Below are 26,618 nucleotides of genomic sequence, written 5' to 3'. Positions count from 1 at the left end.
TAGAAAATATTGCTCGGCGATGTAAAATTTGTTCAATGTATGCGGATAAGTCACCTAAGCCTTCTTTGATAATGTGGGATTGCCCTCAAAATGCCTGGACTCGTTTGCATGTAGATTTTTTTGGCCCATTGTTTAATAAAACATTTTTAGTTGTTGAAGACGCCACATCCAAATGGTTGGAATGTTTTATTGTGCAAAATATGTCTTCTTCTAAAACAATACAAATTCTAAGGAAGTTATTTTCTCAGTTTGGATTGCCCAAAGAAATAGCTACAGATAATGCACAAACTTTTATGTCTGTTGAATTTAGTTCTTTTCTAGAGAGTTTGGGTATTATCCACAAGACGGGTGCTCCTTTTCATCCAGAGACTAATGGATTGGCGGAGTCCGGTGTTAAAATTTTAAAAAGAGCGCTTATTAAAGGTTACAAAGATCATAAAACTGATCTGCAACTTATTTTAGATACGTTTCTTTTTCAATATCGCAATACGCCTCAAACAACCACTCAAGAATGTCCATCCAAAATTATTTTTGGTCGCTCTTTACGCACTAGATTTGACTTATTGCTTCCTTCCACCGAAAATGTAGTTAAAAATAAACAGCATAAAATGGAGAAAAATTTTAAAAAGGTTCGAGACATATCATTTTGTATTGGAGAAAAAGTGTGGGCTCAAGATTATCGTCCAAATGCAGACAAAAGTAGGTGGTGTCAAGGGGTTGTTCAAGATATTCTTGGTCGAAGAACTTACGTAATAGAGGTAGATGATGGAATAAAATGGAAGAGGCACCTCAGTCAGTTAAAAAAAAATTATGTAACATTTCAGCCTGAACATAATAAGACAAATACAACCATAATTCCAAGATCTACCTCGATTGATAATAATAGTTTTAGCTCTAGTGAAGATGAAGTGGTGGTTTTATCAGATAGTGATAAATCTGATTTAGAAAGTGATTCGGGTACACGTGTGTTGCGTAGACGTAGCAAAATTAAAATGCCGGATCGTTTGCAAGTGTCTTAGTTTAGAAGACAGTTAGGTTTGATGTTTGACTGGTTGATTTTTTTTTCTTTTTGTTATTGGGGGAGGGTGTTCCATATCCGTTGTTTATTTACATTACACCGCATAGCTGTATTATCATTTGTTACCTTTTTTTGTCGGCTCGAAACCGACGGCATTTACGGCATTTATTGTATCTCCCAGTCAGTCGAAAATATACTCTCATAAATTAAGGTTGTGTATTATTTCAAATTAAATACATACACATCACTTTCAAAATATAAAAGGCGATAAGGACGATACCTTATTGGAACGTCAGTTTCTAAACGAATTTTTAATTCACCAGTTAAAACTGTTGAACAGGAAACAACGGTGGTAAAAAGTGAACGAAATTTAAAAATTAATTCCTTAAGCTCTTTAGGACTAACGTCTAATAAATGATTTTAAATAGAATCAGATCTAGTTATTTGCCTAAGCAAAGCTGGTTCCCTGCGAGATAACATCATTTGTCCGCATGGTTCACGCCTAAGAGTAATAAATTCTTTATCTAATATATCGGTGCCAACTATTAATGGGGGTCATTCATACTCGAGATAACATAAAAATCTGACTCAATTGTTAGATCTGGGAACTCAACTAATAATGTCACTTTTTCAGTAATTTTAACCTCTGAGTTTACTGTTTTTGCGGGCACAAAACAAATACGTGGTTGCAACTGTAATTTGTTAATCAAAACATTACTAATAAGCGATAACTGCGATCCCGTATCTATTAAGGCGTCAGCAGGAATTCCTCCGACAATAACTGTCACACAATCCGAACAATTTGTTGACGATACAAATTTAATCGACTTTTTTCCTCGACCCTGACTACGTTGTTTTGCAAAACAGTTATTCTCGGAACGCTCTACCTTTTTACAGAACCCACAATTCTCAACTTTATTTATTTTTCTTAGCGGTTCGTCTTTGGCTATTGAAGTCTGAGGTAATTGAGAAGAAAAACAACCTCGCTTTAAGTGGCCGCGGCGCCCGCAACCATAACAACGCTTATCAGGCGTTCTTTCAAGTTGACGAGGGCCACCTAAACTTTTTGAAAGCTCACGATTAATATGACTACGTTTAGTGTTATTTGGAATTCTGCCCGAGTCATCAAATTCACATAACAAAGAAATTAATTCTAAATCATTCTCATCCCGCACCCTTTCATACTCAATACCCCTGGAAATTATGCTAACAAGCTCAATATCAGTAAAGTTTTTATTTAAACGGTGCAAATACGAAAGCTTGGTTCTTGCATAACTGGCATAAGATGGAAAATTATTAGACTTACATTCAGCTGCCTTCTCAAACCTCATTCCAAAATCAATCCTTCTTGGAAAAGAACACCTTAATTCGATACTAAAGCTAGACCATCGTCTGTCAGGAACCTTCCATTGTTTAAACCATTGGAATGCTTCTCCCACAAGATAAGGTGGAATTCGGTGCATCGTTTCATAGTCATCCCAGCCATACATTTCTCGTGCCCTTTCCACATCGGTGATCCAGTCTCGGACATCATCTTCTTTAGGATCAAACGTAGAGAGTTTGATCTCTTCAGATCTTCTACCGAAGTGAAAGTTCCCCTGGGGTTCGTCCGAAGGGGTAGATGTTTTCAACCGAGTAACCACTGAAGATGCCACTTGTTGCATTGAATCCATGTACCGCCGCATGGAATCTAGTACCCCGTCCAAAACTCCATAAGTTGACGCGTTTGGCTCGACTTGAACAGGAGGTGGATCCTGTCTTCGCGAACGGCCCGAACTTGCACTTTTTTTCATTTTTAAATTATTAATAAGCACTCAAAGTCCTCTTCCTTATCCCACTTCTGATATTAGAAATAGGAAAATGTAAATAATCACAAATGACGATTTAACTACAAAAATCCAATTTAATTTAAAGAAAAATAATTGAACAGCAAAAATTATAAAAGAATGTTTTTACGCCGCGATCAAAAGCTGAATGTTGCCATACCGGGTTTCACTCGTTGCCCGGCGAGCGAAGCGACGGTAGCGCTATTCTGGTGGTCAAGACGGGAAATTTTGTGGTTCGCGTTTTACATGAAATATTGACAACAATATATAAATTATATTTTTTTGTAATTAACTTAAATAAAATAATTTGAGTTATCTGCACAAAATAATAATTTATGAAGTGTAAATGTGTATCAGGGCCTCAGGGCGAAAATTCCCATTATTGATTGGCTGGTGCTGGTCTACAGGTGTACTCTGGTGTAATAATCGCAAAGCAAAGCGGGGAATCACCGGCCGCATATTTGTAAACGACGTCCATGATCGCGATTCGGTTAGTTATGTACACAATCATGCCACCCTATATATCATATTTGCTTATGTATATGCTTACTCAGTTATATTGTATTTCACGCTTTATTTGCATTATTTAGTCTATATAATCACTTGTAATATTAAGTTAAGGGAATCTTCGTTCTTGCTTAGAGTACACTGTATCGCGGCTTGTCAAAATAAAAGTTTTTTAAAACGTTATTAACGTGACAGAAAACATAACTGGCGCAGTCGGTAGGATCAGGGCAGTTTTCGATTGAGATTTGCACGTCATCGAGACGATCAATCGTAAAAACGTGAGTTTTAACTCTTCGGTCCTGATACGAACGTGGAAGCTGAGATCAAACCTTATCAGAATCGTTCTGAGACGAGGGATCAGTGGAAACACCATTTGGCAGCACGACCACAGCACCTTAGCAACGCGGGGATTCATCTGATTGGAAAAAGGTAAGTGCCAATTTCCTTTCAAACCCTTTCCCTTACTTTGGATTGAGCGAGTGGAAAGTTAGTTTTAAGATTATTGTTATTTTAAAAATTTTTATTGAAACACATATTTGAAAAACTTATTTTGAATTTATCTTTATCAATTGAATATTATTGAAATTACCATTGAACTTTCTTTTGAGCAAATCCTATTGGAATATACTCTCTCTTTATCGTAAAGGAAGAAAGATTCAAATAATTAGTAGTAAAATTAATTTTAGAATTGAGTTTATGTTATTTAATTAATAACATTATTTTTATTTTACTCTATGAGTGAACCAAACGTTGACGCATTAGCTGAAGAATTTTTCAGAACTCTCAAATTACAACAACAAAATTCGCATTTAGAAACAATCACTGAACAATCCGAGTTATCTAACACAATGACTACTACAAGATCAAATTCTATAAATTACACTCTTTTAAAAATGTATGTTGATACAATTCACCCTTACAATGGTGATTCTAATACCCTTAACAATTTCATTTCTGCCGCAGATTTTCTATTTGAAACATATGATAACCAAGAAGATCCTATTTTAAAAAATTACCTTATTAGAACTATTAGAATGAAATTAATTGACCGTGCACTAATATTAGTAGGTTGCCGCATGGAATTATTATCCTGGGCACATATTAGAACTGCTTTATTAGATTGTTTTGGCGATAAGCGTAGTATAGAATGCCTTGAACAAGATTTCTTTGTAGCTATCCCAAATAAGAATGAACAACCATTAGATTTTGCAAAAAGACTACAAGTATTGCGCAGTGCTTTAGCTCAAAAAATTAATAGTTTTGATGATAATTTTATGACAGCTGAAACAAAACTTATTCATCTTAGACAATATGATACTATATGTTTAAGAACATTTATAAGAGGATTAAACAACCCCTTACAAAGTATTATTCGATTAAAAAACCCCGATTGCATAGAAACCGCAATGACAATGATATCAGAGGAAGAAAACTTCCATTATACAAAAAATTTATACAAACCATTTATACCAATAAACCATAACAAACAACCAACATTAATGCACAAACCACCAGCATATTCACAGAATAACTCGCAACACAAAAATCATAATAATAATATACAATATCCAAATCAAAATAATTTTAGAACCCCAAATAATAATTTTTATCAACATAACTATAGACAGAATTTTATTCCACCTAGTTATCAGAATTTAAATCAAAATTCAAATTTCCCACGAGGTCCAGTTCCAATACAACCTAGACCAATGCCTCAGAGACCTCTTCCAACCAATCGACAAGTTTTCGGTACCCCAAAGAATGTTTTCAAACCCACAGGTCGAACACCCCTTGATAAACCTGAGCCAATGTCAACCAGAACATCTTACACAATGCCAACAAATTCTAACATTCACCCCAATAATCATTTTAAGCCATCCGGCCCAAGAAATTTCATTTCGCAAGAACTTTTCCAAATGGAAAATAAAAATCTAGAAGAAAATGTCACAACCAATTACCACCCCAGTGAAGATAATGATGATTATTATGGAAATAATACTGAAAATCCTTATCAGTTAAATTCTTACCAAACAAATAGAAATGACCCCTGTACATTAACAGATTACAACGATTTTGAATATGAACCAGAATATTCTTATGATGAGAATACATTCCCTATTCCAGACCAACAAATAGAAAATGAAAATTTTCCTATTACCAACCCTTCGAAAACCCTAACATAACATACGAAGTAAATACACAAGTCACTAATAGCCTCCCTTATATCGAAATTCAAAACCCACCAATTAAACTGTTAATAGATACTGGCTGTTATCCATCAATATTACGACCCTCCATAGCTGAAAAATATTTTCCTGACAAAATATATCAATTTTCATCGATATTAAAAACCGGAGTTGGAGAAAAAGAAGTTCTCTACAAAGCCAATATTCCAGCTTTTGCAGAACTGCAAACAAACGATTCGATTGATTTTATACTCTATGATTTTCATAACTATTATGACGGTTTTTTGGGCCTTCGAGAATTAACTAAATTTATGTTTAACATTGACCTATATCATAAAAGGCTGATAAAGTCAGACGGTATTACAACCTTGTCATTCAGATATCGCGAGCCTGACTCAACATTTAAAATCACAGTCAACGCCCACGAAATTCTAAGCACAAAGGTACCCGTGACAACACATGATACTATTGACATAATTATACCTGAAGGAACAATAAATGACTCTTTATATATACCAGAAACGCTCTGCACAGCAGAAAATGGTTTTGCACGTGTTGATATTCAGAATAACACAGATGAAAATATTACTGTTGAATTAATGAGTCCAATTGACTGTAAAATTTTACCAGATTATCATAAAGATAATTTCGAATTTTTTCATTTAGACAATTTAATTAATTCAAACCCAGAAATATCTCATAATAACTACACTACATCTAATAAGAATCTCGATATTACCCAATTTATAAGACATGATCATCTTAATAAAGAGGAAAAGTCAAAAGTTTTTAAATTAATCAGAGAATTCTCAGACATTTTTCATAAAGAAACTGAAAAACTATCATTTACAAACAAAATCAAACACGAAATTAAAACACATGATGAAATCCCAATACACTCAAAATCATACAGATACCCTTTCATACACAAGGAAGAAGTCCAAAAGCAAATCAACAAAATGCTGAAAGATGGAATTATAAGACCCAGCCAAAGCCCATGGAGTAGTCCAATATGGATAGTAAGTAAAAAACCTGACGCAAGTGGAAAACAAAAATGGCGAATTGTCAATGACTACAGAGGAGTCAACTCTAAAACAATTGATGACAGATACCCTCTGCCAAACATCAATGATATACTAGACAAACTAGGAAGGTGTACATACTTTTCCACAATTGATTTATCATCAGGATTCTACCAAATAGAAATGGCACCAAACTCTATTGAGAAAACAGCGTTCACAGTGGAAAATGGCCATTATGAATACGTAAGAATGCCATTCGAATTAAAAAACGCACCAGCCACCTTTTAGAGAATCATGGACAATGTACTGAAAGATATTCAAGGAAAAACCTGTTTAGTCTACATGGATGACATTATTGTCTTTTCAGCAAGCCTAGAGCACCTAAAAAACTTGCACCATGTTTTCCAAAGATTACGAACAGCAAGATTGAAAATTCAACTTGATAAATCTGAATTCCTAAGAACAGAAGTTGAATTCCTGGGACATGTGATAACAAAAGACGGAGTTAAGCCGAACCCTAGAAAAATAGAAGCGATCCAGAAATTCCCGATCCCGAGAACACCAAAAGAAATAAAATCATTCCTAGGACTCTTAGGTTACTACAGACGCTTTATAAACGGATTTGCGAAATTAACAAAACATTTGCTGTCGCACTGGAGAAGAGCACCAGGACTAAGACAGGCAAAAAAGTTTATAACCACTTCTAGAAAAGGAGCTGAACAGCTCCTAGACATGAACAGATCAGACATCAGAACAGCAGTCGGACTCCTAACGGTCCCCGGGAGTCGGACTCCCCGGTCATTGCCCAGTGAAATATCACCTAAAGGCAATAGGTATAACAGAGGACGACCAATGTAGATTCTGCAGCAATGCCACAGAAACAGCAGAACACCTGCTCTGTGAATGCCCGACCCAACTCTGCAAGAGGCTCAAGTACCTGGAAGGGGTACAACCAACACCTTCACGAAATGCCTAAAGAAAGGAGCAGTAATAAAACACACCCCTGAATACATACAAGCCTTTGAAACATGTAAAAATTTGCTATGTAACGATCCTATACTACAATACCCAGACTTTAGAAAACCCTTGGTTTTAACCACAGATGCCTCAAATATAGCAATAGGAGCCATATTAAGTCAAGGAAAAAATAGGACAAGATCTTCCAATTGCATATGCATCTAGAACGTTAAACCAAGCTGAATGTAATTATTCGACCATAGAAAAGGAACTTTTAGCCATAGTATGGGCTACAAAACATTTCAGACCTTATCTATTTGGCAGAAAATTTATAATCGTCACAGACCATAAACCCCTGCAATACCTCTTCAACCTAAAAGAGCCCAACTCTAGATTGGTACGATGGAGACTAAAATTGGAAGAATTCGACTATGAAGTCCAATACAAAAAAGGAACCCAGAATACAAATGCTGATGCTCTATCCAGAATAGAGATTAACATGATGGAAAATGATTCTATACTTGGAAGCCCTGGAGACATCACTGAAGAAACTGATCAATACATTGCAAATGAAAACGCTACTTTAGATGATTTTAGATCAATTACCAGATCTATTTAACCCTGCTTTAGACCTAGAACCAAAATCGAATAAAATCAAAATTCTTTCTGATATACAAATATTACCCCCTCGTGACCAACGTCCACAAAATGGAGATACAATTCACTCAGCAATAGATGACCCAATATTAAATATACCTATACCAGAAAATTGTTTAAATACTTACAATCATCAAGTTCTAATTACCCACAATACAAATAAACAATATTGTGCCTTTAAAACAAAACATTTTGAGAACAAAATTAGATATCACTTAACTTTGACTAGCAACTATGTAAACGAAATCGTATACTTTTTCCGAGAATATATCGATCCTAAAGTTGTACACTGCATGTATATTCAACAATCTGAAATTGACAATTTAGGAAATAAAATAGGAGTAATCTTATCCAAAACATTTAAACATAACTCTTACAAATTAGTAATCTCCAATACATTCTTAAACGATATAGTAAATGTAGAAATGCAAACGAATTTAATAAAGAACCATCACGAGAAAACTTGCCACCGAGGTATTAATGAATGTATGATGTCACTGAAAAAATTATATTACTGGCCCAATATGAAATTAGACCTCACACAGTATATAAACAATTGTGACATATGTCAACAAGCCAAGTATGACCGCCATCCTCCAAAAATAGAATTTTCATTAACACCTACACCTCGAGAACCTCTAGAATCCATCCACATGGACACTTTCCAAATTTCTAACGTAAAGTTCCTAACTATAATAGATGTTTTTTCACGTTACGCTCAAGCTTACCCCTTAGAACCTAGTTGCAACGCAATTACAGTTCTAGATAATTTAGCAATTTTATAAGTCATCATGGACTACCTCATCAGATTACCTGTGATAATGGCACAGAATTTAAAACTTCCCTATTAATTGATTTTTGTAAACTTCACAAAATAAAAATTCATTTCACTACTACCGGAAATTCAAATAGCAATAGTCCTATCGAAAGAGTCCATTCAACCTTAATTGATCACATTAGAGTTTTAAAACTTAAATTCCCAAATGCGACAATGAAACAACTAATGATTTATGCGATTACAGGTTACAACCTCTCTGTCCATAGTGTTACTAAACAAAAACCCTTTGATGTCTTAAATGGACGTCCAAACGCTTTAGACCCTTTTGACCTTACAGATGAGATCATATTAAATAAATATGTTAATGATCGTAAAGACCGATTAAAAATTATCTATGACGAAATCTATAATCAATCTCTTAATACTAAATTACGTTTAAATGAAAAACAAAATAAAAATAGAGAAGCCCCTATAGATATCCCATCAGGATCAAAAATCTATGTAACAGATAAATCCGCTTCGAGAACTAAAGATAAAGCGCGTAAGAAAATAGAATACGTTCAAGAAGATATCGGCAATAAAATCATTACTAAAAACAAGAAAGTTGTACATAAATCTATGATACAAAAACCTAAGAAACACTTTCTTTTCCCTAGAAATAATGAACCTCCTGACACTTCAGAAGAGCTTCGCAGTTCTCCTACAAGTATTATCGACAACAGTGATAGCGACTAATCCTATCATAACCCCAATCAAATCCCCTTTATTCCCATTTCATTTAGGAAATGCGAGAATCATTGAAAGGAAACATACTTTCCTCCATTATGTAGAAATTAAACCATTAGTTATAGAGCTTACTAAACTAGAAGAAAATTTTAGAATTTTAATTGCTGCTTGTAATGAAACAAATATAATTAACGCTTTGCTTTTACACCATATTAACACATTAGATATGCTTAAACATGCTAGCTACTTTATTAATGAAATTAAAACTAAACTTAATAATATTAAACCGCATAGCCGTGAAAAACGAGGCTTAGTAAATATATTAGGTAAAACGTCAAAATGGCTTTTTGGTACATTAGACTCCGATGATGGAGAAAGATATGACAAAGCAATTGAAGAATTACGCTATAGTCAAAATACATATAAAAAAGAAATAAATATGGAAATTTCATTAACAAAAGATCTAATTAATAGTTACAATAACACTATATATACACTAAGTAAAAATCAAAACTCTTTAAAAAATCATGTTGACCTTTTCAAAAAGCAAATGAATAAAACAATTAATGATCTTTCTAGATCTTTCTATATATTTAAAACTTCAAAATACTATAAGTCAACTAATTATAAATTGCCAGAGTTTTATTACTTTTCTAGATAATTTAGAAGATGCGATAATGTTTGCTAAACTCAATACCTTACATAGTACCGTAGTTTCAGCTATCCAACTAGAACAAATAATTTTAAATTTAACTACCCTTTATGGTGAGGAAAGACTAATATCATTTAGCGACTTAAATTATTATTATCAATTAACAGGACTTCAAGTAAGTTTTTCAAATGATAAAATAATTTTTGCTATTCATTTTCCTATATTTATAAAAGAAACTTTCGAACTTTTCCACCTGTTTGCTATTCCAACAAACCAAACCATTATAATTCCCAAACTTCCTTACCTTATAATTGGCACTGATCTACACCAATATCAAGAAGAGGCCTGCCCATTGATTGAAGACCTATACGTCTGTCAAAATGCCCTAGGACCCCAAGTGGATGACTGTACTACGTCCCTCATAAGAAAAGCAGAAAATCTAAACTGCAAGCTGCTTAAAGTTAACGGAACTACCCCTATTATCCATCCCATAAATCAGCAATACGTTTTAGCTATTCCTGCTAGCACCAAAATAAAAGCACAACAAATGTGCGAAAACAAACAAATATTCTTTATTGATACACCTAGTTTAATAGAAATACCATATAAATGCGGAATAAGCTTGCTAGGATCACAATTCTGGAATCAAGAGGATATCCTGAGATCCAACCCTTTTCATCTACCGGATGTAACATTTAATGACTTGTAAATGCAGCTGCCAGAGGAAACAATCCAACTAGATTCAATCGACTTCAACCACATCAGATCATTAGCAGAACGCTCCAATATCTTGAAACCCCTTCCAGAAGAAGAAGAAAGAATTCACCCTGCAGCCTGGAGCTTTAGTATAACTCTTGGAACCATACTAGCCATATGCTGTATAGTCTTCGCTATCTACACACTTATCCAAAAGAAAAGGTCTACCGAAGAGGAACTAGAACTTCAAGACAAAGAAGAAGTTGAAGAAAAAGATGCTACCCCTGGTACCTCGAAAAACAACACACCATCCCTGTTGTTTTCGACTTAGGCGGGAGGAGTTATGTACACAATTATGCCACCCTATATATAATATTTGCTTATGTATATGCTTACTCAGTTATATTGTATTTCATGCCTTATTTGCATTATTTAGTCTATATAATCACTTGTAATATTAAGTTAAGGTAATCTTCGTTCTTGCTTAGAGTACACTGTATCGCGGCTTGTCAAAATAAAAGTTTTTTAAAACGTTATTAACGTGACAGAAAACATAACTAGGTAGCTAAAAGGTGGAATTCAACATTCCATAGTATGGAAAGATTTAGCGAACTGAAAAATTCAATAAAGTCTACATTGGGGTTATTAAATGAGCGACTTCCTCAGTTATCTCCGGATGAATGGTTAGTTGTTAAAGAACTGTGTGATGTACTAAAACATTCTGATGAGGCTACACGATCTGTCAGTGGTGAAAATTATATATCGGCTTCATTAGTAATAGTTTTACAACGTGAACTTCTCAATGTCTGCGAAACTTAAAACGAAACGTTAACGAAAAATTAAAACTTGCGGGACTTACGGTCGAAACAATTACGGTTGTGGAATGTTTGAAAGATGGTTTGAGACAACGCGTAGGAAATATTGAATACAGTAATACCATGGCTTTGTGTACTCTGTTAGATCCAAGAATTAAGACTTTCGCATTTAGACACCAGGACGCTGTCGAAAATATTAAGAAGTGTTTAACTAATGCGGTTGCCGATATAATTGGTAGAAATATTGACAAAGAACAAGTTCAAGCTCAACAATCTAAGGATATTGTTCTTAATAATGTTGAAATTGATGTACCGCCAAAAAGCCTAACCTTATGGGATTGCCTTGACGAGAGAGTTTCTAGTCATAAACCTAAATGTACTGCTTCAAGCAGATATGGAGATTCAAAGATACTTTGAAGATGAAATGTTACCTCACCAAGGCAATCCATTTGAATGGTGGCAAAAGAATTATTATAAATATCCTAGCTTAAGTAAAGTTTTTAAACAAAAATGTTGCGCTCTTGGTTCCTCTGTGCCTTGCGAAAGATTGTTTTCGAATTTCATGACAAATTAAGTATGCTTTTATTTCTCAATACACACGTTTTAAGCATTAATAATTTGTTTGTTGATTTAAAAGCATTAACAATTTAAAGAGTAATGTTTAGGTTTTTTTCGTGTTAGAGCTTATCTGTACTCTTTACGGCTTTCAGCATCTCTGTTGAAGTTGTTCATTTATAACAATTTCAATAAGTTAGATAAAAAGAATTTATTTTTTTGTTGTATATTTATTTTTGAGGATTTATTTATTTTTTGTTATATTTTATTTCTTTATCAGCATGTTTGTCATATTTTTTTAAGTTACATGTTACATATTTATATGTTCCTATATTTAAGACTGATTGATACTGACAAATTAGAAGTGTCGGGTTTATGTTTTTTTTAAGCAAAATATAATTTAAATTTAAATTTTTGTTATTTCTGTGGTTTTGTTTCAAAAACAGTATTTATATAGGTTATAAAAATACACAATTGTAGTTACGTATATTTCTTTTAACGTTTTATTTAATTTTTGTAATGCGGTCTATTTCATTTCATTTAAATGTGAACGCGCTAACCCGCTAAGTAACTCTTGCACATCATAAAAAAAACGCGTATAAAAAATCAAATAGTTCAATCGAACTGTTAAAATAAATACCTAATACTTTTTATAGGTACAAAACAATCAGTTACGATTTTTAGTAAGTACCACCATCAAACAAATTCAAAATTCGAATCAGTTCATTCGAATCGAATCAGTTTTACTTTTAACTTTTACTTTTAAAGCGGATTTAGTCGGAACTGTTTTATATTTCGATGCGGATCAGTCCCACGAGTCTGACACCAGGGATCAGTTATTCGGATCAGTTTGGGTATTAGACAGCCATCCCTACTAACGTGGTACTAACCACGCCCGACGCTGCGTGACTTCGGTGATCGGACGAGAACCGGTATATCAGCGTGGTATGGCCGTTGCCCATTATATATTTCCCGGAGTGGCATTCATGTACTGTATAAGTATATAAGTATTTAGCAATACTTAAAATTATTAAAATTGATGAGAGCACTCTTAATGATCTCATATTATGCACTGAATATTTTAATAAAAAAATATTGAAAAAATAAAAAATATTGGTATGTAAAATAACTGTAGGGGTGTGTTTAGAAGCAATAAAAATGAAAGAGAAAAAAAAAAAAAAAAAAAAAAAAAAGACAACAGCAGCACGTGGTGTTCCCAAGCGGTCACCCATCCAAGTACTAACCACGCCCGACGCTGCTTGACTTCGGTGATCGGACGAGAACCGGTATATCAGCGTGGTATGGCCGTTGCCTATTAAATATTTCCCGGAGTGACATTCATGTACTCTATAAGTATATAAGTATTTAGCAATACTTAAAATTATTAAAATTGATGAGAGCACTCTTAATGATGTCATATTATGCACTGAATATTTTAATAAAAAAAATATTGAAAAAATATTGGTATGTAAAATAACTGTAGGGGTGTGTTTAGAAGCATTAAAAAAAAAAAAAAAAAAAAAAAAGACAACAGCACGTGGTGTTCCCAAGCGGTCACCCATCCAAGTACTAACCACGCCCGACGCTGCTTGACTTCGGTGATCGGACGAGAACCGGTATATCAGCGTGGTATGGCCGTTGCCCATTATATATTTCCCGGAGTGGCATTCATGTACTCTTGAGTATATAAGTATTTAGCAATACTTAAAATTATTAAAATTGATGAGAGCACTCTTAATGATCTCATATTATGCACTGAATACTTTATTAAAAAAAATATTGGTATGTAAAATAATTGTAGGGGTGTGTTTAGAAGCATTAAAAAAAAAAAAAAAAAAAAAAAAAGACAACAGCACGTGGTGTTCCCAAGCGGTCACCCATCCAAGTACTAACCACGCCCGACGCTGCTTGACTTCGGTGATCGGACGAGAACCGGTATATCAGCGTGGTATGGCCGTTGCCTATTATATATTTCCCGGAGTGGCATTCATGTACTCTATAAGTATATAAGTATATAAGTATTTAGCAATACTTAAAATTATTAAAATTGATGAGAGCACTCTTAATGATCTCATATTATGCACTGAATATTTTAATTAAAAAAAATATTGGTATATATACTTAAAATTATTAAAATTGATGAGAGCACTCTTAATGATCTCATATTATGCACTGAATATTTTAATTAAAAAAAATATTGGTATGTAAAATAATTGTAGGGGTGTGTTTAGAAGCATGGCCGTTGCCCATTATATATTTCCCGGAGTGGCATTCATGTACTCTTGAGTATATAAGTATTTAGCAATACTTAAAATTATTAAAATTGATGAGAGCACTCTTAATGATCTCATATTATGCACTGAATATTTTAATAAAAAAAAATATTGGTATATATACTTAAAATTATTAAAATTGATGAGAGCACTCTTAATGATCTCATATTATGCACTGAATATTTTAATTAAAAAAAATATTGGTATGTAAAATAATTGTAGGGGTGTGTTTAGAAGCATGGCCGTTGCCCATTATATATTTCCCGGAGTGGCATTCATGTACTCTATAAGTATATAAGTATATAAGTATTTAGCAATACTTAAAATTATTAAAATTGATGAGAGCACTCTTAATGATCTCATATTATGCACTAAATATTTTAATTAAAAAAAATATTGGTATATATACTTAAAATTATTAAAATTGATGAGAGCACTCTTAATGATCTCATATTATGCACTGAATATTTTAATTAAAAAAAATATTGGTATGTAAAATAATTGTAGGGGTGTGTTTAGAAGCATGGCCGTTGCCCATTATATATTTCCCGGAGTGGCATTCATGTACTCTTGAGTATATAAGTATTTAGCAATACTTAAAATTATTAAAATTGATGAGAGCACTCTTAATGATCTCATATTATGCACTGAATATTTTAATTAAAAAAAATATTGGTATGTAAAATAATTGTAGGGGTGTGTTTAGAAGCATGGCCGTTGCCCATTATATATTTCCCGGAGTGGCATTCATGTACTCTATAAGTATATAAGTATATAAGTATTTAGCAATACTTAAAATTATTAAAATTGATGAGAGCACTCTTAATGATCTCATATTATGCACTGAATATTTTAATTAAAAAAAATATTGGTATATATACTTAAAATTATTAAAATTGATGAGAGCACTCTTAATGATCTCATATTATGCACTGAATATTTTAATTAAAAAAAATATTGGTATATATACTTAAAATTATTAAAATTGATGAGAGCACTCTTAATGATCTCATATTATGCACTGAATATTTTAATTAAAAAAAATATTGGTATGTAAAATAATTGTAGGGGTGTGTTTAGAAGCATGGCCGTTGCCCATTATATATTTCCCGGAGTGGCATTCATGTACTCTTGAGTATATAAGTATTTAGCAATACTTAAAATTATTAAAATTGATGAGAGCACTCTTAATGATCTCATATTATGCACTGAATATTTTAATAAAAAAAAATATTGGTATATATACTTAAAATTATTAAAATTGATGAGAGCACTCTTAATGATCTCATATTATGCACTGAATATTTTAATTAAAAAAAATATTGGTATATATACTTAAAATTATTAAAATTGATGAGAGCACTCTTAATGATCTCATATTATGCACTGAATATTTTAATTAAAAAAAATATTGGTATGTAAAATAATTGTAGGGGTGTGTTTAGAAGCATGGCCGTTGCCCATTATATATTTCCCGGAGTGGCATTCATGTACTCTTGAGTATATAAGTATTTAGCAATACTTAAAATTATTAAAATTGATGAGAGCACTCTTAATGATCTCATATTATGCACTGAATATTTTAATAAAAAAAAATATTGGTATATATACTTAAAATTATTAAAATTGATGAGAGCACTCTTAATGATCTCATATTATGCACTGAATATTTTAATTAAAAAAAATATTGGTATATATACTTAAAATTATTAAAATTGATGAGAGCACTCTTAATGATCTCATATTATGCACTGAATATTTTAATTAAAAAAAATATTGGTATGTAAAATAATTGTAGGGGTGTGTTTAGAAGCATGGCCGTTGCCCATTATATATTTCCCGGAGTGGCATTCATGTACTCTATAAGTATATAAGTATATAAGTATTTAGCAATACTTAAAATTATTAAAATTGATGAGAGCACTCTTAATGATCTCATATTATGCACTGAATATTTTAATTAAAAAAAATATTGGTATATATACTTAAAATTATTAAAATTGATGAGAGCACTCTTAATGATCTCATATTATGCACTGAATATTTTAATAAAAAAAAATATTGAAAAAATATTGGTATGTTGGTATGTAAAATAATTGTAGGGGTGTGTTTAGAAGCATGGCCGTTGCCCATTATATATTTCCCGGAGTGGCATTCATGTACTCTATAAGTATATAAGTATATAAGTATTTAGCAATACTTAAAATTATTAAAATTGATGAGAGCACTCTTAATGATCTCATATTATGCACTGAATATTTTAATTAAAAAAAATATTGGTATATATACTTAAAATTATTAAAATTGATGAGAGCACTCTTAATGATCTCATATTATGCACTGAATATTTTAATAAAAAAAAATATTGGTATATATACTTAAAATTATTAAAATTGATGAGAGCACTCTTAATGATCTCATATTATGCACTGAATATTTTAATTAAAAAAAATATTGGTATATATACTTAAAATTATTAAAATTGATGAGAGCACTCTTAATGATCTCATATTATGCACTGAATATTTTAATTAAAAAAAATATTGGTATGTAAAATAATTGTAGGGGTGTGTTTAGAAGCATGGCCGTTGCCCATTATATATTTCCCGGAGTGGCATTCATGTACTCTTGAGTATATAAGTATTTAGCAATACTTAAAATTATTAAAATTGATGAGAGCACTCTTAATGATCTCATATTATGCACTGAATATTTTAATAAAAAAAAATATTGGTATATATACTTAAAATTATTAAAATTGATGAGAGCACTCTTAATGATCTCATATTATGCACTGAATATTTTAATTAAAAAAAATATTGGTATGTAAAATAATTGTAGGGGTGTGTTTAGAAGCATGGCCGTTGCCCATTATATATTTCCCGGAGTGGCATTCATGTACTCTATAAGTATATAAGTATATAAGTATTTAGCAATACTTAAAATTATTAAAATTGATGAGAGCACTCTTAATGATCTCATATTATGCACTGAATATTTTAATTAAAAAAAATATTGGTATATATACTTAAAATTATTAAAATTGATGAGAGCACTCTTAATGATCTCATATTATGCACTGAATATTTTAATTAAAAAAAATATTGGTATGTAAAATAATTGTAGGGGTGTGTTTAGAAGCATGGCCGTTGCCCATTATATATTTCCCGGAGTGGCATTCATGTACTCTTGAGTATATAAGTATTTAGCAATACTTAAAATTATTAAAATTGATGAGAGCACTCTTAATGATCTCATATTATGCACTGAATATTTTAATAAAAAAAAATATTGGTATATATACTTAAAATTATTAAAATTGATGAGAGCACTCTTAATGATCTCATATTATGCACTGAATATTTTAATTAAAAAAAATATTGGTATGTAAAATAATTGTAGGGGTGTGTTTAGAAGCATGGCCGTTGCCCATTATATATTTCCCGGAGTGGCATTCATGTACTCTATAAGTATATAAGTATATAAGTATTTAGCAATACTTAAAATTATTAAAATTGATGAGAGCACTCTTAATGATCTCATATTATGCACTGAATATTTTAATTAAAAAAAATATTGGTATATATACTTAAAATTATTAAAATTGATGAGAGCACTCTTAATGATCTCATATTATGCACTGAATATTTTAATTAAAAAAAATATTGGTATGTAAAATAATTGTAGGGGTGTGTTTAGAAGCATGGCCGTTGCCCATTATATATTTCCCGGAGTGGCATTCATGTACTCTTGAGTATATAAGTATTTAGCAATACTTAAAATTATTAAAATTGATGAGAGCACTCTTAATGATCTCATATTATGCACTGAATATTTTAATTAAAAAAAATATTGGTATGTAAAATAATTGTAGGGGTGTGTTTAGAAGCATGGCCGTTGCCCATTATATATTTCCCGGAGTGGCATTCATGTACTCTATAAGTATATAAGTATATAAGTATTTAGCAATACTTAAAATTATTAAAATTGATGAGAGCACTCTTAATGATCTCATATTATGCACTGAATATTTTAATTAAAAAAAATATTGGTATATATACTTAAAATTATTAAAATTGATGAGAGCACTCTTAATGATCTCATATTATGCACTGAATATTTTAATTAAAAAAAATATTGGTATGTAAAATAATTGTAGGGGTGTGTTTAGAAGCATGGCCGTTGCCCATTATATATTTCCCGGAGTGGCATTCATGTACTCTTGAGTATATAAGTATTTAGCAATACTTAAAATTATTAAAATTGATGAGAGCACTCTTAATGATCTCATATTATGCACTGAATATTTTAATAAAAAAAAATATTGGTATATATACTTAAAATTATTAAAATTGATGAGAGCACTCTTAATGATCTCATATTATGCACTGAATATTTTAATTAAAAAAAATATTGGTATATATACTTAAAATTATTAAAATTGATGAGAGCACTCTTAATGATCTCATATTATGCACTGAATATTTTAATTAAAAAAAATATTGGTATGTAAAATAATTGTAGGGGTGTGTTTAGAAGCATGGCCGTTGCCCATTATATATTTCCCGGAGTGGCATTCATGTACTCTATAAGTATATAAGTATATAAGTATTTAGCAATACTTAAAATTATTAAAATTGATGAGAGCACTCTTAATGATCTCATATTATGCACTGAATATTTTAATTAAAAAAAATATTGGTATATATACTTAAAATTATTAAAATTGATGAGAGCACTCTTAATGATCTCATATTATGCACTGAATATTTTAATTAAAAAAAATATTGGTATGTAAAATAATTGTAGGGGTGTGTTTAGAAGCATGGCCGTTGCCCATTATATATTTCCCGGAGTGGCATTCATGTACTCTTGAGTATATAAGTATTTAGCAATACTTAAAATTATTAAAATTGATGAGAGCACTCTTAATGATCTCATATTATGCACTGAATATTTTAATAAAAAAAAATATTGGTATATATACTTAAAATTATTAAAATTGATGAGAGCACTCTTAATGATCTCATATTATGCACTGAATATTTTAATTAAAAAAAATATTGGTATGTAAAATAATTGTAGGGGTGTGTTTAGAAGCATGGCCGTTGCCCATTATATATTTCCCGGAGTGGCATTCATGTACTCTATAAGTATATAAGTATATAAGTATTTAGCAATACTTAAAATTATTAAAATTGATGAGAGCACTCTTAATGATCTCATATTATGCACTGAATATTTTAATTAAAAAAAATATTGGTATATATACTTAAAATTATTAAAATTGATGAGAGCACTCTTAATGATCTCATATTATGCACTGAATATTTTAATTAAAAAAAATATTGGTATGTAAAATAATTGTAGGGGTGTGTTTAGAAGCATGGCCGTTGCCCATTATATATTTCCCGGAGTGGCATTCATGTACTCTATAAGTATATAAGTATATAAGTATTTAGCAATACTTAAAATTATTAAAATTGATGAGAGCACTCTTAATGATCTCATATTATGCACTGAATATTTTAATTAAAAAAAATATTGGTATATATACTTAAAATTATTAAAATTGATGAGAGCACTCTTAATGATCTCATATTATGCACTGAATATTTTAATTAAAAAAAATATTGGTATATATACTTAAAATTATTAAAATTGATGAGAGCACTCTTAATGATCTCATATTATGCACTGAATATTTTAATTAAAAAAAATATTGGTATGTAAAATAATTGTAGGGGTGTGTTTAGAAGCATGGCCGTTGCCCATTATATATTTCCCGGAGTGGCATTCATGTACTCTATAAGTATATAAGTATATAAGTATTTAGCAATACTTAAAATTATTAAAATTGATGAGAGCACTCTTAATGATCTCATATTATGCACTGAATATTTTAATTAAAAAAAATATTGGTATATATACTTAAAATTATTAAAATTGATGAGAGCACTCTTAATGATCTCATATTATGCACTGAATATTTTAATTAAAAAAAATATTGGTATGTAAAATAATTGTAGGGGTGTGTTTAGAAGCATGGCCGTTGCCCATTATATATTTCCCGGAGTGGCATTCATGTACTCTTGAGTATATAAGTATTTAGCAATACTTAAAATTATTAAAATTGATGAGAGCACTCTTAATGATCTCATATTATGCACTGAATATTTTAATAAAAAAAAATATTGGTATATATACTTAAAATTATTAAAATTGATGAGAGCACTCTTAATGATCTCATATTATGCACTGAATATTTTAATTAAAAAAAATATTGGTATATATACTTAAAATTATTAAAATTGATGAGAGCACTCTTAATGATCTCATATTATGCACTGAATATTTTAATTAAAAAAAATATTGGTATGTAAAATAATTGTAGGGGTGTGTTTAGAAGCTTGGCCGTTGCCCATTATATATTTCCCGGAGTGGCATTCATGTACTCTTGAGTATATAAGTATTTAGCAATACTTAAAATTATTAAAATTGATGAGAGCACTCTTAATGATCTCATATTATGCACTGAATATTTTAATAAAAAAAAATATTGGTATATATACTTAAAATTATTAAAATTGATGAGAGCACTCTTAATGATCTCATATTATGCACTGAATATTTTAATTAAAAAAAATATTGGTATGTAAAATAATTGTAGGGGTGTGTTTAGAAGCATGGCCGTTGCCCATTATATATTTCCCGGAGTGGCATTCATGTACTCTATAAGTATATAAGTATATAAGTATTTAGCAATACTTAAAATTATTAAAATTGATGAGAGCACTCTTAATGATCTCATATTATGCACTGAATATTTTAATTAAAAAAAATATTGGTATATATACTTAAAATTATTAAAATTGATGAGAGCACTCTTAATGATCTCATATTATGCACTGAATATTTTAATTAAAAAAAATATTGGTATATATACTTAAAATTATTAAAATTGATGAGAGCACTCTTAATGATCTCATATTATGCACTGAATATTTTAATTAAAAAAAATATTGGTATGTAAAATAATTGTAGGGGTGTGTTTAGAAGCATGGCCGTTGCCCATTATATATTTCCCGGAGTGGCATTCATGTACTCTTGAGTATATAAGTATTTAGCAATACTTAAAATTATTAAAATTGATGAGAGCACTCTTAATGATCTCATATTATGCACTGAATATTTTAATTAAAAAAAATATTGGTATATATACTTAAAATTATTAAAATTGATGAGAGCACTCTTAATGATCTCATATTATGCACTGAATATTTTAATTAAAAAAAATATTGGTATGTAAAATAATTGTAGGGGTGTGTTTAGAAGCATGGCCGTTGCCCATTATATATTTCCCGGAGTGGCATTCATGTACTCTATAAGTATATAAGTATATAAGTATTTAGCAATACTTAAAATTATTAAAATTGATGAGAGCACTCTTAATGATCTCATATTATGCACTGAATATTTTAATTAAAAAAAATATTGGTATATATACTTAAAATTATTAAAATTGATGAGAGCACTCTTAATGATCTCATATTATGCACTGAATATTTTAATTAAAAAAAATATTGGTATATATACTTAAAATTATTAAAATTGATGAGAGCACTCTTAATGATCTCATATTATGCACTGAATATTTTAATTAAAAAAAATATTGGTATGTAAAATAATTGTAGGGGTGTGTTTAGAAGCATGGCCGTTGCCCATTATATATTTCCCGGAGTGGCATTCATGTACTCTTGAGTATATAAGTATTTAGCAATACTTAAAATTATTAAAATTGATGAGAGCACTCTTAATGATCTCATATTATGCACTGAATATTTTAATAAAAAAAAATATTGGTATATATACTTAAAATTATTAAAATTGATGAGAGCACTCTTAATGATCTCATATTATGCACTGAATATTTTAATTAAAAAAAATATTGGTATATATACTTAAAATTATTAAAATTGATGAGAGCACTCTTAATGATCTCATATTATGCACTGAATATTTTAATTAAAAAAAATATTGGTATGTAAAATAATTGTAGGGGTGTGTTTAGAAGCATGGCCGTTGCCCATTATATATTTCCCGGAGTGGCATTCATGTACTCTATAAGTATATAAGTATATAAGTATTTAGCAATACTTAAAATTATTAAAATTGATGAGAGCACTCTTAATGATCTCATATTATGCACTGAATATTTTAATTAAAAAAAATATTGGTATATATACTTAAAATTATTAAAATTGATGAGAGCACTCTTAATGATCTCATATTATGCACTGAATATTTTAATAAAAAAAAATATTGAAAAAATATTGGTATGTTGGTATGTAAAATAATTGTAGGGGTGTGTTTAGAAGCATGGCCGTTGCCCATTATATATTTCCCGGAGTGGCATTCATGTACTCTATAAGTATATAAGTATATAAGTATTTAGCAATACTTAAAATTATTAAAATTGATGAGAGCACTCTTAATGATCTCATATTATGCACTGAATATTTTAATTAAAAAAAATATTGGTATATATACTTAAAATTATTAAAATTGATGAGAGCACTCTTAATGATCTCATATTATGCACTGAATATTTTAATAAAAAAAAATATTGGTATATATACTTAAAATTATTAAAATTGATGAGAGCACTCTTAATGATCTCATATTATGCACTGAATATTTTAATTAAAAAAAATATTGGTATATATACTTAAAATTATTAAAATTGATGAGAGCACTCTTAATGATCTCATATTATGCACTGAATATTTTAATTAAAAAAAATATTGGTATGTAAAATAATTGTAGGGGTGTGTTTAGAAGCATGGCCGTTGCCCATTATATATTTCCCGGAGTGGCATTCATGTACTCTTGAGTATATAAGTATTTAGCAATACTTAAAATTATTAAAATTGATGAGAGCACTCTTAATGATCTCATATTATGCACTGAATATTTTAATAAAAAAAAATATTGGTATATATACTTAAAATTATTAAAATTGATGAGAGCACTCTTAATGATCTCATATTATGCACTGAATATTTTAATTAAAAAAAATATTGGTATATATACTTAAAATTATTAAAATTGATGAGAGCACTCTTAATGATCTCATATTATGCACTGAATATTTTAATTAAAAAAAATATTGGTATGTAAAATAATTGTAGGGGTGTGTTTAGAAGCTTGGCCGTTGCCCATTATATATTTCCCGGAGTGGCATTCATGTACTCTTGAGTATATAAGTATTTAGCAATACTTAAAATTATTAAAATTGATGAGAGCACTCTTAATGATCTCATATTATGCACTGAATATTTTAATAAAAAAAAATATTGGTATATATACTTAAAATTATTAAAATTGATGAGAGCACTCTTAATGATCTCATATTATGCACTGAATATTTTAATTAAAAAAAATATTGGTATGTAAAATAATTGTAGGGGTGTGTTTAGAAGCATGGCCGTTGCCCATTATATATTTCCCGGAGTGGCATTCATGTACTCTATAAGTATATAAGTATATAAGTATTTAGCAATACTTAAAATTATTAAAATTGATGAGAGCACTCTTAATGATCTCATATTATGCACTGAATATTTTAATTAAAAAAAATATTGGTATATATACTTAAAATTATTAAAATTGATGAGAGCACTCTTAATGATCTCATATTATGCACTGAATATTTTAATTAAAAAAAATATTGGTATATATACTTAAAATTATTAAAATTGATGAGAGCACTCTTAATGATCTCATATTATGCACTGAATATTTTAATTAAAAAAAATATTGGTATGTAAAATAATTGTAGGGGTGTGTTTAGAAGCATGGCCGTTGCCCATTATATATTTCCCGGAGTGGCATTCATGTACTCTTGAGTATATAAGTATTTAGCAATACTTAAAATTATTAAAATTGATGAGAGCACTCTTAATGATCTCATATTATGCACTGAATATTTTAATTAAAAAAAATATTGGTATGTAAAATAATTGTAGGGGTGTGTTTAGAAGCATGGCCGTTGCCCATTATATATTTCCCGGAGTGGCATTCATGTACTCTATAAGTATATAAGTATATAAGTATTTAGCAATACTTAAAATTATTAAAATTGATGAGAGCACTCTTAATGATCTCATATTATGCACTGAATATTTTAATTAAAAAAAATATTGGTATATATACTTAAAATTATTAAAATTGATGAGAGCACTCTTAATGATCTCATATTATGCACTGAATATTTTAATTAAAAAAAATATTGGTATGTAAAATAATTGTAGGGGTGTGTTTAGAAGCATGGCCGTTGCCCATTATATATTTCCCGGAGTGGCATTCATGTACTCTTGAGTATATAAGTATTTAGCAATACTTAAAATTATTAAAATTGATGAGAGCACTCTTAATGATCTCATATTATGCACTGAATATTTTAATAAAAAAAAATATTGGTATATATACTTAAAATTATTAAAATTGATGAGAGCACTCTTAATGATCTCATATTATGCACTGAATATTTTAATTAAAAAAAATATTGGTATGTAAAATAATTGTAGGGGTGTGTTTAGAAGCATGGCCGTTGCCCATTATATATTTCCCGGAGTGGCATTCATGTACTCTATAAGTATATAAGTATATAAGTATTTAGCAATACTTAAAATTATTAAAATTGATGAGAGCACTCTTAATGATCTCATATTATGCACTGAATATTTTAATTAAAAAAAATATTGGTATATATACTTAAAATTATTAAAATTGATGAGAGCACTCTTAATGATCTCATATTATGCACTGAATATTTTAATTAAAAAAAATATTGGTATGTAAAATAATTGTAGGGGTGTGTTTAGAAGCATGGCCGTTGCCCATTATATATTTCCCGGAGTGGCATTCATGTACTCTTGAGTATATAAGTATTTAGCAATACTTAAAATTATTAAAATTGATAAGAGCACTCTTAATGATCTCATATTATGCACTGAATATTTTAATAAAAAAAAATATTGGTATATATACTTAAAATTATTAAAATTGATGAGAGCACTCTTAATGATCTCATATTATGCACTGAATATTTTAATTAAAAAAAATATTGGTATGTAAAATAATTGTAGGGGTGTGTTTAGAAGCATGGCCGTTGCCCATTATATATTTCCCGGAGTGGCATTCATGTACTCTATAAGTATATAAGTATATAAGTATTTAGCAATACTTAAAATTATTAAAATTGATGAGAGCACTCTTAATGATCTCATATTATGCACTGAATATTTTAATTAAAAAAAATATTGGTATATATACTTAAAATTATTAAAATTGATGAGAGCACTCTTAATGATCTCATATTATGCACTGAATATTTTAATTAAAAAAAATATTGGTATGTAAAATAATTGTAGGGGTGTGTTTAGAAGCATGGCCGTTGCCCATTATATATTTCCCGGAGTGGCATTCATGTACTCTATAAGTATATAAGTATATAAGTATTTAGCAATACTTAAAATTATTAAAATTGATGAGAGCACTCTTAATGATCTCATATTATGCACTGAATATTTTAATTAAAAAAAATATTGGTATATATACTTAAAATTATTAAAATTGATGAGAGCACTCTTAATGATCTCATATTATGCACTGAATATTTTAATTAAAAAAAATATTGGTATGTAAAATAATTGTAGGGGTGTGTTTAGAAGCATGGCCGTTGCCCATTATATATTTCCCGGAGTGGCATTCATGTACTCTTGAGTATATAAGTATTTAGCAATACTTAAAATTATTAAAATTGATGAGAGCACTCTTAATGATCTCATATTATGCACTGAATATTTTAATTAAAAAAAATATTGGTATATATACTTAAAATTATTAAAATTGATGAGAGCACTCTTAATGATCTCATATTATGCAC

The 26,618-nt window shown here is 29.9% G+C and overlaps 3 non-coding genes across 3 annotated transcripts; all 3 read right to left on the bottom strand.

The window, feature by feature from the left end:
* Positions 1-13,587: 13,587 nt before the first annotated feature.
* LOC126741800 (5S ribosomal RNA) lies at positions 13,588-13,708 on the bottom strand. The gene has a single exon (XR_007662366.1). It is a non-coding gene; the product is annotated as a 5S ribosomal RNA (ribosomal RNA).
* Positions 13,709-13,920: 212 nt separating this feature from the next.
* LOC126741798 (5S ribosomal RNA) lies at positions 13,921-14,038 on the bottom strand. The gene has a single exon (XR_007662364.1). It is a non-coding gene; the product is annotated as a 5S ribosomal RNA (ribosomal RNA).
* Positions 14,039-14,239: 201 nt separating this feature from the next.
* Positions 14,240-14,357, bottom strand: LOC126741797 (5S ribosomal RNA). The gene has a single exon (XR_007662363.1). It is a non-coding gene; the product is annotated as a 5S ribosomal RNA (ribosomal RNA).
* Positions 14,358-26,618: the final 12,261 nt, after the last annotated feature.

The sequence above is a fragment of the Anthonomus grandis genome, chromosome 10 (assembly GCF_022605725.1).
Source record: "Anthonomus grandis grandis chromosome 10, icAntGran1.3, whole genome shotgun sequence".
NCBI lineage: Eukaryota > Metazoa > Arthropoda > Insecta > Coleoptera > Curculionidae > Anthonomus > Anthonomus grandis.
This window is presented reverse-complemented; position numbering and strand designations above follow the sequence as displayed.